Below are 12324 nucleotides of genomic sequence, written 5' to 3' on the forward strand. Positions count from 1 at the left end.
ACAAATACACAAGGATCTCGTTGCGTGTGAAAAATGGCCCGCGCGAATAGAAGGAAACATTTGCAGGACAACTCTCCCAACATAACTGCACACTGTGTTAACAGAGGGAGATGCTTGGATTTCTTAGATTTACAATATGTAAACTACAGAGAAGCCAACAATCACACACCGGCTGTTCCCCAGAGTGCTGCCATGTCAGAAAAATATTTGGTTTGATCCGAGTTTCAGCTTTTCTTCAGCAAACTTAGTAATGAAGCTACAACACATTAGTCATAAATTCAGACCAGATATGAGTCTATTAAGTCTATCAAATACCCATTAAGTTGTTGTGTAGCGTTGGGTTATAGCGAGACGTATCAGCCTCCATGCAGAGCTCATTTCAGTTTGTTTATGTGTTTCTGGATTGGCTACAGGGGGCAAAATAAGCACAAACACAAATGGCTGTACAACACAGTTTGGCAAATTCAGTTTGAAGAATTGCTTTGATCTTGTCATCTGATCCCAGTAAAGTCATATTTGGATGACACCACAGCAATTATAATGCATTTAACCTGTAAATATTATATATATAAATATAAAGGCACAAAGGTTGAGTGAATACAAAATGATTACATAGCTAGCAATGTAATAAGCCACACTCTGTGCACGTAAAGCATAGCAGGGAATTTAGGTCCATTGCACAATAAAAATCACTATAAATAAAATGTAAAAGTACTAATTAAGTATTAATTGGTAGGTACAAGGAGAATATTTTCTTTGCATCTATCACAAGGTTTAGGTATATAAATATGTCTGTTTGTGTCAAAGTTAATAATGCACTTAAATCTATCAAGCTCGTGAATGCATCTATTTGAAGTTACTGTCCTAAATAAACATATATGGCTGTAACAATTTCTGTGAGCCCAAAGAAAGGCATTATGTCTTTGGGATTATCTATAGGTGCTTCAATGCATTTTTGTTTTTTACATAAATGCTGTGCGGCGAAATTAACGGTGATAACTATGAAAGGAAGTGTGATTAATAAACAACATGAGGCTAAAATTAAACTGCACATTCGAAGAAAAAGTAGATGTTCTTCAAAAGCTTTTCAAGGAATATCTACATTCATGTGCTGTTCATTATTCATTTGCAGTTCAAGAAAAAGACAGAGAATTCATTTTATATTCTGCGGCTGCGATAAACCGTATTAATGGATTAGCTGTCGAGATACCATACTGTTTCTTAAGTTATTGCTGAAATATTCTTTCACATATTCTGTCAAACACCGGATTATATGACACAATAACTTGGACCTTGGTTAAAGTTTCCCATGATTGATATGCTTTGAAGAATATGATACCAGACCCCATACATGGATGTAATTAAACAAGGCCAAGTGATAGCAATAATGTATCATCCACCAGAGCTGAGGTCCCAGCTTCCTACAAACCAGTGTTACCAGAGACAAATGACTTACAGCAGTCACCACCATCGCTTTTAACTTTGCATGGTGCAGACACAAAGAGAGAATTCCTCCCTAACAGTGGTGGCCTGGCCTAGACAAATGGACAGTCATAATCCCCCCCAACTGGTAGGGTATGTGGTTTATTAGAATATGATACAGTGGATGTGAATTTCTCTTTTTTAGCAGTTCTGATTTAGTTTCCAGCTGATTCATCACCACACACAAGTCATACGTGACAGCTTTTACTGTTTTGGGAGCAGCTTAGCCATCTTGGAGCTACTGCCTTCATAGTTGGGTAAGCTGTTTTTCACGGGGAGTCTGATATTTATTACAACTGCCTGCTTGGGACCCCCTGTGAGAAGGAACCATAGTGTGTAGATATAAGTAGGGCACAGGATTCTGTGTAATTAAGTTGGTGGAAATGCACCGTGGATTTAACGAAGGGGAAATGTGCATTTTTGAGCGTCCTAAATTAAGCCACTTATTCTGATATTTATTGGCAAACGCTGTTTATCTATTCTGTTACAGGAAACTCTGTTTGGGCCATGCATACAGGAACTGCTGACACGGAAAGATTTAGCTATGATTGCATATCATTACATGAATAAAATATGCATATGATTACATGAAAAAGTTTGTTCAATGATTCTTCAATTTGGGTTTGTTGGGATAGAAGGAGGAGGGGGCGCACAGCAGGCTTTGTCAATACCTTGCAAAGTAATAGGTTGATGACCTGGGTTAATAATTAACACCAAAATTACAAAAAGCAGTTTGGTAATTTTTCAATAGAGAACTGCATAGCTTCATGGTTAACATAAGCTTCCAGACACTGAGAAAGAATAATAAGAACTACAATAATTGCACTTATAACTTCTTGCTTCTTTGTGCTCTCCATTGTCGTACACGTTCTCCTGACTCTTGGGGCTTCAAAACACGTTTCCTTTTTATCTCATACGTTCTGGTCATTTTCTTGAAACAGTAAGGACCTGCGGTGGTAAGAAAATCATTTATGACTTCCTATGTCCTGGCCAGTCCTCCAGGGCTCCTGCACAGTGTCAGGGGAATGTAGATGAGCCCACCTCAGCAGACTCTTTTTTGCCATTTTTTTTTTTTCAATAGACCTGCAGATGGGTTCTTGTGCACTCAGACCCCCAGCGGGACCCTTTATCCTTGCTCTAAAAATGACCATCTGAGCTCCTCATCATAGACGGTTCAAGCGAGGCTGAGGCCTTTTTTCAACCCCTCATGTTTCTGTTGCCCAGAAACATTTCTGATTTACATGTACTGCTCAAAATTAAACATTATTCATCTGTTTTTTTAATGTGTCATCTTTGTCACTGAATCTACGCTTGAAGTTTTGTGCAGGGAATTCACACACAAAAGATTTATGTTGTAATTACTTGAGCATAATTACCGAGGAATCAGTTAATCAGCATAAATTAACAAACCAAATAGTTTGAAACATGTACACGAGGAATACACATACTATCCATTATTATGAAAAACATGAATCCAGGGTGCTCAAAAAATTGTTTGAAATAAAATCGACATTACTCTTGGGAGCAGAAAGTTTCCAGAACAGTCAGTCCAATTACAAGCAGGAAGATATTTTCTTCTTTGTGTTGTTTGTGTTGTGTGCTTTTTTTCCTACAAGCATACTTTAAAAAAACATTTGTAGCTACACAACATGAGCAGATCTTTTACTTCAGAATATAGGAGCAAGGATTCTAACCAAACCTTTAATTTATTCAACTTATTAAACATTTATCTTTATATTTTTTTCTGTGTCCACATTAAAAACACAAAGTACAACATGCAAAGGTTCTGTCCTGAGCCCAATTCTTACTAAACGTGACTTACACCATTATACCATCATGTGTCAAACAATACTTGCTATTGAAAGTCATCCACCATGTACCTAATTCCTATTTTGTGGAAAGGCTGAAGCCTGTCCCTGGATGAAAGGAGAAAAGCACCTGCCAATCCATCACTGTGCTACCCTGCAGTAGACAGATCCACATTTGTGCTACAGGCAGTTTATTGTCTCCAGTTAACCTGAGCTGCATGTCTTTGGACTGTGGGGAGAAACTGGAGCACCTGGAGGAAATATGCACAGACACGGGGACAAATATGTGAACCTCTCTGCTATAAAGTGACAGTGGTACTAAACCCTGTGGCTTCCCCAGTGAAATCCAGGCTAATGCTGATATTTTACAGCAGCAGCTACGCAGAGCGCACTGAGATTCTGTGCTTATGCACAAATTATGGGATTTGTTAATGCCTGCCTAAAAACAGGTGCAACCGTTAGATGGAAAAGGACGAGTAGGAGGCCACGTGTAAGGAAACATTCAGAGTGGAGCTCATTCATTAAAATCAAAAAACCCAAAAAGTGACTTTTGGTTATATTTACTCTAACGGTGCATTGTGTAATTGATAAGAAGGGAAGAGGGGGGCTTTACATAATAAAGGAGGAATATTTTGTCTGATGCTATGTTCTAATACATCACAATATGCTAGGATTACAACTGAATTCATCTTGAAGTAGACTTTTTGTCCTTCTTTTGCAGATTATAGAATGATCTTGTGGAAGGGATTAAGGATATTTGTAGACTATGATTAAACCCTGAATTTTAGATGCTCAGGAGGAGGTTGGGCCTGAAGAGGCTCGTGTTGGGAGTCAGTGCATTTTATAGCGAGAGCGTCTGTGGCACTTTGTGAATTTTACATGCAAAACATATATATAACATATGGAAAAGTGACAACTACTTGTGGTAATTACAGGAAAGCGCCCTGCCCCGCCAGAAATATTAGTTCACATGAATCAGTGTTTGATCATTTTGATACTGGGCGTTAAACATTCCTTATTGAGGTTAAAGTTATTAAATACTAATCAAACATGAAAACTAAGCACAGAATATTAACTTTAATCTCTGTACCTACTCAGGAATTTTCCTTTAAGAATATTGAATGTGTAAGTGTGTTAGCTTTACAAATGTGGCTCAGCATAAGAATAGATTTCACTCAGCATAAATTCTCTTTCTAAATCACATATTGCATGAATATGTTTCCTTTAGATTACAGTTAACAAGCTCTGTGTGTGGCTGAGGTTACTGCTTATGTGCTCTGACAAGGTGCTGTTTGCAGTTTCTCCCAAAGGAGGCTGAGCACTCTGGATTACAAGCAAGGCTAGCGTTTAGCTGCCACCCCAGACAACATGACTCATAAGCTCTAAAGAGCTGCCACATATGTCTGCATCATAAGTCCATTTGTGATATGACAACATGACCTTTGGATTGAGGCCCATCTGTTCTGCTTCAAATGTTTAGGAGAATTGCTTTGTGTTTGCACCGACTCAAGTTTTAGAAAATGTACAAACAACCATCTTTAAAAAAAGAAAAGATCTAATCCTCAGTGGAAGCTTTAACAAGCAGTAAATCCAAGAACACTGCGGTGTACTACATGTTCATTTTTCATCATATTTCATTTTGCTCTGCCTTCTTGGATTAAATATTTGATCATTTTCAGTGTAGTTGTGTTTCACTGTATTTTTGTTCCAGAATAATTCTGAATTTGAAGGTCCTTGTTGTTCATTTTATATACATCTTGGTATTAATTTATGTAAAGCAATTTGTTCATACACTTTTTAACATCTTGAAAGATCTGCTTCAGATGTGTACTTACATGGTCTGTCTGAGAACTACACCGTGCGCTCCGATCATCTGTTGTATGTTGGATACTTTGCTGCTCTTGTTAATGAAGATAATTCTCTATAACATGTCCTCATTTTTTAGGGTTGTAAATAAATTTATGGCAAGAATCGTTCATCACAGATTCTGTGTCCACTTACTTCTGATTGAAAATTGGAGTCAACTTTATTACTTTCATCAGCTCTGCTGCTGCTAGGAAAGTATTAAGGTGATTAGGTTGCGTAAAAAGGCAAAGAAGAGCTCGAGCTTCCTCCAAAAACCTCCGAGAGGAACTACAGAGTTGGAAGATTGCAAATGATTTGACTTTACAAGTCACTTGGTGAGTTTTTTAAAAATGTTTTGTACATTCATAACATTGTATTTATAACAACTGTATTTCTCACCCACATATTCTGTTCCACTAGTTATTATTTTACTGTGACTTTAAAATTTGTTGTGGTGTTACATTTATGCAGGCCTGTCTGTGAATTATTTAGTAATCCTTCAAAGACTTTAAAGATTAACCGCATTCTAAATAATCTACAAAATAGCGACGATAAGACCCAAGAGTGTGATGCACTGGAGCAACTGGGCACCTGAGCAAGCTTCAATTCAGACGGGACCTTCCTGTTAGTTTTCTGCCTGTGCGTGTGAACGTCCATCCAACTACACTCCTATACATACAATACATATCATAATTAGGTCTATGGTGACTGTGCTGTATTATATAACTGGACTAGGAAATGAGCCTGCATGATGTTTTATGTTTTATGTTAATGACAAGACCAGAGTGGCTCTGGCTCTCCTCCACACCGTGTCTTTGTCCTTTCTTCACCGCTCTCAGCAGATGGCCCCGCCCCTCCCTGAGCCTGGTTCTGCTCCTTCCTGTTAAAAGGGGGTTTTTGCTTCCCACTGTTGCCAAAGAATTTGCTCATAGGGGGTCTTAACGCCTCTACCTTAAAATATAAAGCGACTTGAGGTAACGATTGTTGTGATTTGGCAATATGTAAATAAGACAAATTAAACTAATTTGTCAATGATTCTATTTATTGAATCAGTGCAACAGCAAAGGAAACCAAGACACTTAAACGAGAGGCATGGAACTGGTTAGGTGTTGTTAAAAATACACAGCTGACAATAAAACATCTACAAATCCAAAGATTAAAATAAAAGAAGGTAGCATTGGTACTGTAAAAAATCAAAATGCGTAGAGGCAAACAGAGAAATTGTAAATAAACCAAGACCTTCAAAGCCGTCATGACACCACTGCAGCAGTGGAAAGATGTTTTTTTTACCATCTGCCACAATTAGTCACCCGCACAAATACACAAAATATAAAAAAAGAGTTACCTTAGCTGCACATAACTCTCATAGCCTGCGTCCAGCATGAGGAATTATTTTATGACATGCTGTATACAAAAGTAATTGGAAACATTACTGAAACAAATTTAATATTTAAAATTTTTAATTACACCACACTCACAATAATAACACTGAGAGAGACCGTGCAGCCCTGTAGTGCTATTCATCAGTGGAAGGAGGTAAGAAGCTTTGTGTTTGGCATTTATGCCTAATATGCTACAGACTTAATTCAAGGTGGACATAAAAAACTACACCTTCTTGCAGGTTGCATGGCTAGGTAACTAGTTACACATGGTTATGGTGTAATCAGTTATCGTGGGTTTTAACCTAGCAACAACCTCTGTGTGTCCACACATACACAGGCATTTTTTTAAAGAGGGGTTTTGCCAGCCCTGAGACTGGCGATGTGCCCAGGCTGTACCATGCCTCCTGCACTATGATAGCTGGGATAGGCTCCAGCTTAACTGCAACCCTGAATTGGTTGGATGGATGGATGGATGGATGGATGGATGGATGGATGGATGGATGGATGGATGGATGGATGGATGGATGGATGGATGGATGGATGGATGGGCTTTTTTTTCTACAGAGCCACATCCACATGAGCATCATTTTTGAAAAATATCTGGCCATACTGTCAAGAGTAAAGTAACAGGTGGTGATATAAGCCTAACCTTACTGAAATATTAGCCAATCAGATAAGGGGGGAAATGTTCCCCCAGTAGCTGTAGAAAAGACCCAGTAGCTGTTTGTGTACATGTAATTGTGTAAAAATTCCAAATAGTAAGATTAACAGCAATAATATTTTGTTTATATCTGATATTGCAGAAAAATGCCGAATGCACACAATAATCAACAGCCTCATGTCAAAAAAGAATAAAGGAGATTAAAGGTACACAAAATCTTTGTTTTTCTTTTCCAAATGAAAAGGAAGGTCTTAATTCTGCAATGAGGCTTTCAGGAGCTCTTTTTTCAGTGACCTAAAATGTCATTTATGTGTAGAAAATGCACGAAAAAAGCACATGTACATGTGGGCAGAATTTGTTTTAGCATATAATGTGCCCAACGTCACTGCATTAAGCTTGTGTGCAAAAACGGTTTCTATCTATCTGAATCATTTTTGCTTCATAAAAACTCTGGAGGACTTACTCGTCCATCTGGACAGTGACGTTAGGGTTTACCCTGCATTGATTAATAGATGTGCAGCTGATTAGTGTCTGCTAGACCTCACCTTTGCTAAGTGGAGTCACTGAACTGGACCTCTTTGTGCTGTGGGTAGGGTGACCAAGTCCAGACAAACTAAATGTGGGGCAATATTTCCATGGGACTAAGTGGGATTAATTAGCAATCACTTAGCAAGCATTATTCACTGCTAAGTGAATATTGTAGGAATTAAAAAGAAGCTGAAGTTTGTGCTAATGGTCTCGTGTGATAGTCTTTATATATGTGTGCTCTTCCTTGAGCTATATCCAATCACTTATCTGTGTCACCATATTTTCTCCCGTGTGAAATTGAAACATAAGCCCACCCTTTGTGGTAGTTATCATCATGTTCAACAAAATCTTGTGACTTATGGGATAAAAAAGCATTCACTTCACATGTATTAAATAAAAGGCAAACTTCAGAAAAGTCTTTGTCTTGCAGAGCCAATCAAAATGTAGAGCACTGTCTCAACATGCGGGACGAGGGATAAAAATGTTGTGCAGTCCTGCATAAAGAAGGACATCTGGTTACACGTGTTGGTGACAAATAATGCAGCCTGCTGTGTGGTGCAGTCCCCAAAAACACTTTATTAATTATTAAATTAATTTGGTCTGTTTAAATCTGCTATAGAAATAAACTCACATGACTTGGATTACATCACACTGGCTATGCCCATCATCATACAGACTAGAAATTCAACTGTGGACAGTGCTGGTGCTATCCTCCCATTAGCACGTCATTTTACACTAACTCCCTGAAAATGGAACTACCTTAAGATGCACGATCTGTGGCACAATCAACAATGTGTGCTTTTTTCAAATGAATGGAGCAATAATAATAACAAGAAGAATATTTTTTAAATAAAAGACAAGACTGTGGGACAAGTGTAAAATTGCTTTCACCCCTTCTGTGCCAACCAGCAGGCCAGGTCATCGCTGCCGTTCCATCGTGAGAATATTTTGTGGAAATCAACTTTAAAATGAGAGTGGGAAGGTTACGTTTGTGTGAAGAGCAGAACCACTGACTAAAACGAATACTAATTACAGTGCAAACAGCTCATGCTGGAAAAAGTTTTTTTTCCTATATATATATATACATTTATATTTTTCTACAGTCCATCTTATGTTCCACATGCACTGTGGAAATCTGTGTGTTTTGACATCTGAAATAAAGACTGCATATATTAAAGCTTCGCATTTCACTCATCACTCGTATCAATCAAAGGTGTGAAAACGTTTAAATATACAACGCTGCAGACATGAGAAACTAGCTGTTGACATATCTCAGATAAATTAGACCCATAAACAAACAGTTCCATGGGAAATCATCTGTTAACTTAATGCGTTTGGTAAGAATGTATTTGTGCAGTTAGTGTCAGAGGGCACTCTGCTGTTAAATCAATCGGTGACCATCATTATTCTTAACTGTTTAAGGAAAGCAGTTTGTTCTCTGCCAAATATGCCTGTATTCTTCATCTACTGCACGACTGCGGAAATAGTTTTGCAGTAAATGATCTCTCATTTACCTCCTCATTTCCTGATTTGATAGGACCCGTTTGAGCTTGACATTGCCATAAAGCCGTAGTTAAAATTCTCATTTAGAGCAGTAACTGTCTTCCAATAATATGAAAAACGTCTTAACAACATGAAGATCAGCAAACAAATCTCCCAGGAGCACATCCTGCCATATCACTGGCTGTCAGTAAGACCCATCACAGTTTATCTGACTGAGGAAACGGATAAGAAAATAAGTCTCATGGGAACGAGTCCTTAGATAGTGTTAAGGAGCTGAAATAGTTTTGATTCCTCACTGGATAGTTTGTTTTCTGAAGAAATTTGACCCGAGCTCAGGGGTCAGCAGCTCGTCACAATTACCCTTTAGATCCTTTGGGTCCACACTGGGAAAAAAACGGCATCTCCGAGACCTTTGACTGATCATAAGTGTCACAGGAAGCGAAGAATCAAGTTGGCAAAATCTTTATCAGCCCATCAGCACCACTACATGACACGGGAAGACAGCCAGGCATTCTTCTCACAGGAGATCGGTTTCTTGGCTCAGCCTGTGTTTGAGTGGGTCCTGCCACTTCACTGTTGCTGATAGTAACCCATTTGGCAGCCAGGCATGACAGCTGTCTGGTGGTGGGCTTAGGTGGATGGAGTAAGCAAATCCAGTCATTGTGAACTTCATTGCAGTCATTTTAGGAATGTTGTGTGAGCGCCTCATTCACCGTATAGTTTCAAAGAGATAAAACCCATCTCTCACTTAGATCCATTCTTTTCAAACAGGGATCAAAAGCTATGATTATTGGGAATGCTGCATACTCATAATATAAAAGGCTTCAGTGAAGGACAGTGCAACAGGGCTCTCTTGCTGTTGCAGGGAGCTGTCGCTGTCACTGTAGACAGTCTTTCATAAAACAAAACTGTCAGCCTAATCCCCCCAGATTCCCCTCGTGTATTTGCTCAAATCCTGCGTGTAGATTTCTAAAAGTTGTAAATAAATGGATGCACTACAACATAAAGTGCAGAATATAGAAAGAAAAGTCAGCTTTTTATTTTATTTATCTAGCAAGAGCAAAATGCAATGCATATACTGTACCAAATATAGCTAAAAGAATCTGTGCTCTGTAATGAGGCACAGAATTTAGAATTTTAATGGACAAAAACATATTAAATGCAACCAGAGTAAACATTTAAACGGAAGTACTGCTCTCTCAGATACCTGAGCATTACACCAAACCTGAATACAGACCAGCAGTGTTTTCACGTATACAATGAAGAGCAGTTAATCAGATCATTTTGATATCACATAAGTCAGCATATATTATCTCTCAATCTGACACAAAAAGGATGAGTTTTGCTGCCATACTTGTAATTTCTGCCCAGATATGTGGCAGTTTGTGGCTAACAAGCCGACAAGATGTGAATAGCTTTCTAAAGTACAACTTGGTCATAGATAAAGCATATCATTCACTCGTTGACAGAATTATCAGTATGCGTAACAGATCACTCGATTGTTGTTAATCAATTTAACCTCCTGAGACCCGAGCTCGTGTTTGGGATGCATTTGTAATTTCTCCTAGCTATTTAGGATTAGGTGGACCTGACAAGTATATAAAATAAGCTTTCTCTTTGAACCCATTATAATAAAGTCAGTGTTACTTAATAAAGTGTGAAACAGTAGTAGAAACAGATGTAATGTTAATCATTGGATGTGATGTCTGCAGTTGTATCATGCAAATCGCATGCATCAAAGATCCATCCAGCAAATACTGTAAAGGTAACGAATGACTCAGATCATTCATATTTTATTTTTATAGATCTCAGTGAATGAAAGTGTATTCATCCGCCAGCGTGGAAATTAGTTGTATGCTTTTAGTTTTGTCCTTTTGATCTTTCACAGTAAATGTTGCTAATTATACAAAATTAATAAAGTCTTCTTGTCAAAATTTAGAATAACAGACGGGCTCAGGCCCAACTTTCCTTTTAATATACCTTTTCTTTATCCTGTCACCAAATAAATGATCTCTTTTCTCTCATATTTATCTATTTTTTCCTGCATTTGTTTTCAGGGAAACTGGAAAACTGAGCATGATCGTGCTCATGAAAGCAGACCTGCTGCTGTGTTTGCTGCATCTTCAGTGATATCTGTTACTTTTGAAACTCCGCTCGCTCTCCAGAGGTGATCCAGTCTGCACATGTGCTACTGTGCACTCATCTAGCCTTCAGTGATGAGAGGCTGTTATTTGTGACATAATCAGATCTGCTATAAACAGATCAACTCCACAGACGGAGCAGCATGAATGATGTGTTTTTCCATTTACCAGGAATTAGCTGGAGAAAATAATGACACGGATAATAGAAAAATACAAAAGCTGTAAAACATACATGTGTATGTCCCACAATAAAAATAATGAAATGATCAAAATGTGTTAGATAGATTAAAGTGAGCATTAAGGTTCTGGTGAAGGCTGCATTTCACATGGATGCATTTTGAAGACAATAATGTCCTGAACTACTCGCTTGGTTTACACCCTCAATCTAGCAAAGTACATCTCATTTTAATTCCCACTTATTTTCAACCAGTGACCACTAATCAATAGACTTTTTTGAATTTTTCCTGGAAGTGGCAGCAGTTTCCTCTGAGGATGCAGTCAGCACAGTGTTTGCTTAACAATTTGTGGGCAGCCCCTGTTTATAAGCAACAGTGTGAGTAAAGCAGTACTGTTTGCCACTATGATTAGTTTGGTTCTGTGTAGGCTGCAGATTGGAGGATTATTGGTCCAGGGAGCGATGTTTAGAAAGTCAATCACAGCCACACAATACATGCAAATGTCTGCATAGCAAATACGCAACATAACACGAATGGTCAAATAAAGAGCCGACATTGACTCGGATTGTGTGATTTTGCATGGGCGTGTCTCTGCTCCAGCTCTACTGCCATCCTCAATAAGCAGAGGTTTGGAGAGAGTCTGTACCGCAGGGGTAAACATCATTCATTCATTCATTCATTCGTTCATTCATTCATCTTCACGTGATCAAACAATGGAACCAGCCCAAAAATGAGCTTTGCTGTCACCCTAAAATTTCACGTTTAAACAAACATGTTGAGAATAAACATTTCGAATTT

This window comes from Aulonocara sp. 'chitande type north' Nkhata Bay, linkage group LG15 (assembly GCF_057382095.1).
Source record: "Aulonocara sp. 'chitande type north' Nkhata Bay isolate Kocher_YH1m ecotype deep benthic linkage group LG15, A_spYH_male_GT1.1, whole genome shotgun sequence".
Lineage (NCBI taxonomy): Eukaryota > Metazoa > Chordata > Actinopteri > Cichliformes > Cichlidae > Aulonocara > Aulonocara sp. 'chitande type north' Nkhata Bay.